Below are 5753 nucleotides of genomic sequence, written 5' to 3' on the forward strand. Positions count from 1 at the left end.
AACTGATTTCAAGGGGTTGTTTTGCAGAGCCCAACACTCCCCGCTATTGACTTGGAGTTGTAACTGGCAGCCAGGCGGCAATTAACGGAGCCCGGGGAAATTCGCAGGCCATTACCAAAGGGCTGGCTCCCAGCTGGGCAGCGGCTTCTCATGGGGGTGACGGGGAGCGTGGCCATGTCCTGGGGCCTGAGCACACAAATAAACCTGGTGCTCGAGATCTGTCTCACATCTTAGGGGCAGAACCTCTCCTTTTAATGCACAGTTCGGGCCCTGTCATGGTGCATTCAGCTGCTCCTACAGATTTGGGGGAGTGGGGGGCTGGCCAYTATAAATGCACATTTTTCTCCTTGGCTGCCTTGCTCACGTTTGCTATGACCATCCACAGGAACACCTTCCAGTCCTCCTTCAAAACCTACCCATGGATTTTCCTATGCCATGACAGCAACCAAACAAGTAAGAGTGGTCACGTCTATCCAGCTGTGCCACCTGTTATARCTGACCATACAAAACAGCCGGTCCRTGGGGCAAGAGTTGCTATTGCCTGTGTGAACAGCCCGCTAAAGAAAAGAGACTCCARCCACTACGACGTGCTGCTGCAGTGTAAAGAAGTGGCAAAATAATCACAGCAAGAGCCAGGCTAGATTTCTTCTTCTGTTATAAAAGCCCTGTAGGRGAGGAGAAAAGGCCATTGGCCATATTGGCAGGAGAGGAAGGTCCAGGGACCCTGGAAAGGACCTGCCAACRGCACGAGCTTGCTGGGCTGCAGCCATGGCTGGAAAGGGTTATATCACAGCTGAACAGAGGGCTCAGACAACGCAGGGGATCCCGAGGGGATGCAGATCAGACCCCTACTGAACTGGCAAGGCTCCCTCTGCCCCCAGCATCTTGTTTCCAGTCCACAGCAACAGACAGCACAGGCTTCGTAGAGGAAGCAGTACCTGGGCACGTCTAAAGTGGTTCTTCCCCACACAGCCTCATATCCATCAGCCTCTGGTTTAGRAGTTTGCCACCACAGATTGCACCTCAGCCATCACACCTGACATCTCCGGAGGAACATTCTGGTGCTACAGACACTATGAAAACAGCAGAGTTGCTGCAAGACTCAGGAACCCAAAAAGTGTCATCCCTATCCCCAGTATAGCATATATAAAGTAAGTTTTTTTGCAGAATAACCCAGGCCATTATTCAGGTATTAAATGTAATTCCTACCCATCCACACACAAACTTGTTCATATATGGTCAGTCCTCTGGCCAGTGGGACAAGGCCAGATGTGCCACCAGGTGTAAGGGTTGTCATACCACGGGACACATACCGGGCCTCCTCACCCAAGGATGAGGCTAACCTGGCCATAGAAGGTCTTCTGCAGCAAAGCCATTGTGGTCGCTCCAAGCTGCCTACCCCAGCCCCAGAGCAGAACATGGCCTCCTTGGGACCCTACCCTGAAGGCAGTTTCCAAGAGGAAGGTTGTAGGGTAATCCCCCATTTCTAGGGGTATGCTGTTACTGCTGTAGGTATGCATGGGGAGGGGGCAGAGACACTGCAAATGAGAAGCAGAGTGGTAATGAGGAGCAGATGTGTAGGTGCTTGGAGCACCCAGGTGTTACAGAAGTGCTAAGTGTTATTATCATGGCCAGGAAACAGGCTGTGAAAACCCACCACACTCCACTTCCCCACACTGGGCCTTCTCCAGGATTGAGGGCCAGACTCCCTTCATCAGCCCCAGGCAAACTGTAGTCAGCATGGAAGTGCCTTCAACAACAACCATGCTGGGGACACCTGGGTTCAGAGGKGCTGCATGGAAACGAGAGGAGCAGGGAGAGAAAAAGGCTCAAGAGGAGAATTAGATCTGGTCTGTGCCTGGCCAAGAAGGCCTGGTGCTCGGCCACAGCACAAAGCAGTTTCACAACACATAAGTTTTGGTGGCAGCACTGAAAGACATTTCACTACATGGGGATCACTGGGTAGCCACCCTACCCAAAAAATATCCTCCTCGTAGCTCCCAAGCTTGGAGAGTCACTCCCTTGKGAGAGGAAAGCACTGAGCTCATTTCTGGTCCATTCCACACCTCCCTCCAGGATGCTCCCACAGCGCTTGGGTCACTGTGGCCAACGTGGGACCATGGTTCTGCTGACACCAAGCAGAAGGCAGCGCAGTGCTGAGCCCTCTCTGCCAGCAGAGTAAGGCCTGCTGGCCCATGGAGCAAGCCAGTTTGATCTGGACTGACTGTGTGAGAGCAGAAATATGGGATCCCCCACTGAGCCCCTGAGCATCCCTCTTACTGGCCATAAACCCCCTTCCAAGGAGGGGTCTTTAGAGAGTGTGGCCAAGATGATCCACAAGCTGTGGCTGTCCCCCGCCCCCTCCCCAAGAGGAATTGCTCTCACACAAATGAAATGTGTGTAATTAATGGGCAGGGGGCTGGACAGGTCCGAGATGAAAGCGTTTCCTGGACTTGTCCTTCATTTGCATGGTATCAGAAGCTGTTCAGAAGGTGTGACTTTTCCCACAGGGAGCCCTCAGCTCGGTGGCACAATAAAGCCAGGACTTCTTACCCAGAATTAATTAAAGGAGGGGGATGGGGGTGGCAGAGAGATGTTTGAAAGCTGAGCCTCATGCAATAAACAAACACCCCTGGTCCTTCTTCCCCGAGCTGGGGCATGCCCAAGAGGGCCCTGGTGAGCCCCATCCCCGCTGGGGCACTGGGCAGCCCACCCTCCTYAGTGGGCCCCTTCCCTGACCAGACCTGGTGGAAAAGTTCCCGTGGGTGGGATGGCCAATAAACCAACAATGTTTATTCCCTAAGGGAGGGCATGGGAGTAGAAAAAGTGTCCCCCAAAGTTTGGGGCTTAGTGGGTGAACCCTAGTGCCGTGGGAGAACATGGCTGGGCAAGGGCTCTCCTCAGTCTGGCAGCCTGGAGCCCTCTTCTTGCCACTTTGATTTAGTTCTGCCCACCTACCTGTTTGCTTCCAGAGCCACGTTGGACCTGAAATTAGCTGTTCTCTCTCCCTGGCATTGCCCCTGCACGTTCAGGCAACACAGGCTTATTTCTTCCTAGTCTGTACTTGCTGACTGGACCAGCCAGGCTTCCCGGTCCCACCTGGTGAGGCAGACTCTCCCAGCCTTCGCTCTGCACTGGGCCTCTTTGCTCTGCTTGCCCTGCCTGTGTCCAGATGGGACCATGCAGCAAAGTCCTGCACACCTAGGAAAGAGCATGCAGCACTGTTTACACCAGGAGCAGGCAGCGACCTGTGGGCAAACAGCCAGGGAAGTCGTCTCTCTTCCTTCATCTGCCAGCTCCCTCTGGCCAGCCAGTGGCAGCGAGGGGACTGCAGGGTGACCACYCTGAGCAGTGGCGGGAGGGACGGGMACTTCCCTGTCATGAGGAATTTGCTTAGCTCAAAGCACATCCTCTCCATTCTGCCAGCTCCCCATCCCAGCTTCCCAAACCCTCCCTGAGGAGAGACCTGGGAAGCTGGGCAGTTCCTCCTGCTCCCCACTACTCAAGTAGCAGGAGTTTCTCCCCACAACACMCGTGCTAAAAGCATGGGCTAGGAGAAGGAAATGTCCGCATCCAAGGCCTCCAGACCCCAGTGCAGCCCTCACACAGTGTCCTGCAGCCCCATGGCTTTCGGGTAGCTGAGTTCTAAGCTTGGTCCACACACACACACATCTCCTGTTGATGAAGGAGGCTGGAAGCGTCCCGGCACTCATGTGGGCTGATGCTCAATGTCATACTTTCGGCCGACAGGCAGGGTTTCTGCAGCCTGAGTGTCTGGRGGAAGAGCAGGAAGTGTTGGAGACTGTCCCCATCTCTGCATGGGTGGTGGGAGCTCCCAGCACCAGCGCGCACACACCCAGCACCCTACAGGGCCCAGGCTACTGGGAAGGGTGCAAGCTGCTCCAGCCAGGCCAAGGACCAAGCAGTATCAGTGCAGGACAGGGTATGAGGAGTCATTAATTAATTCACTTACTCATTAACTAAGTAGCAGTGGGCTCTTTAATCTTCCAAGCAAAGGCAAAACAACATTTGCTGGCTGGAAGCCGGGGCTAGACAAATTCAAGCAATAAACAAAGGCCCAAATTGCAGTGCTCCTGGGCTGCATGGTAACCCAAAAGCCGTTTAATGAAAAGGGGCTAATTAACCATGGACAAACTTACCTGGGAAAGCAGGAGCTGCCTTCCCAGGAGCCAGGCCCAGGCACCTTTCCCAAAGAGGGGCTGCGGCAGACGGCACAAGCTGAGGATGGCATGCCGTGCGGAGCAAGGACACGCCACGCACAGTGTCCGGCCCCAGGCTTGAGCCCTCGTGTCCTCCCAGCCATAGGACACCAGTGGCCCAGGCGCTGGTTGCCTGCTGTTTCTGGGACAGGAGGCCAGCCTGGCCAGAGGCTGAGCACCCATGGTGTCCCCTTCCTGCACCATCCCCTTCTCGCCAGTGGGGATGTCTGCTGACCCTCACGGAGCCAGTCCTACCACCMTCACCTGGAGCAGCAGCCCAGCACCAATTCAGCCAGGTTCACAGAGCCATTAGGAAAAGCAATTAGACAAATTAATGAAAGAAAAGCACCCATTAAGGAGTATCAAACACCATCTCTGACCTGGAAAGGACCAGGGGCCATTCACTTTTATTCCCTGCTACCTGGAGACCGGAGCACGCGCTTGTTCCAGGTTGTCAGCTCCTGGCTTCTTTGGCCTGTGGGTCCCTCAAAGGACAGSGGGGGCATATGCCCTCCACCTTTAGCAGAGCTGTCCCGTGGTGCAAGTATCACCCACAACAGCCTCTGTGAGACATCAGCAATGCTCAGGTGTAGAGCAAGGCCCAGCACTCAGCCCCTGGGGTTTCCTTCTTGCAATTAAGGCTGTGTATTGGCAGCTCAGCCCACACTGCAGCCCGCCAGCCCAGCCTGCGGCGTCAGCCAGGAGATGGCTTGAACCCCACGGACAAGTCCCTACCCACACATCATCGTGGGCCGCAGACGCTCCATGGTGGTGGCAGTGCCAGCAGGGATGGCGCCGGGGACAGCAAGACTCTCACCCCAAAAGCCTGCTCACTTCTGCACTTTTATTAACATATTTAACAATTCTGCTCTTGCATCCTTCCGTATCTGGCTAAAAACATAATATACCTGCTCTGTGCAACACCKCTCTGGGAACCATCCCCGGTTCCCGAGGGCTGCTCAGCCCCAGGGAGGGGACAAGGGGGTCCCTGCTTCGAGTGTGGGGGAAAATCCCCCTGCAGGCTCTGGGGATCCAACAGGCTATTTTGGTTTACATAGCACTGAGCACTTCATGAAAGCTGCCTCTAGGCTGGAGGGGAGCAGAAATCAGCTTTCTTTTGGAAAGCCTCATCTGGCGCCTAAACCGCTGGCCCAGGTCAAAGCTTTGGCTCCATTATGGTATGTCCCAGCTCAGCCTGGAAAGAAACTGTCCCCACAGGGCAAGGAGGTGGCATCCACCCATTAAACGGGGAATTCGCTGCAAGAAAAAACAAGCAACAGAAACCAAAACACCCACATACACACCAAAAAAACCCATAATTTCTAAAAGACTCAGTTGGGCCCCATTGTCCTAGGGCATCCTCCCGCTTCCCATCTCAGCCCCATCCGGCACCTCTGCGTCCTTCAGCCTCACCATCCCCAGCCCCTCCTTGGAAAGCAGGCAGGCTCGCATAGGCTAATACAAATTTTTAATGCACATATTAAATAAATATTTCAGTCATTTCATATTAAATTTGTACACAACCAAAAAAAA

The sequence above is a fragment of the Rhea americana genome, unplaced genomic scaffold (genome assembly GCF_003343005.1).
Source record: "Rhea americana isolate MKP2758 unplaced genomic scaffold, rheAme1 scaffold_24, whole genome shotgun sequence".
NCBI classification, from domain to species: domain Eukaryota; kingdom Metazoa; phylum Chordata; class Aves; order Rheiformes; family Rheidae; genus Rhea; species Rhea americana.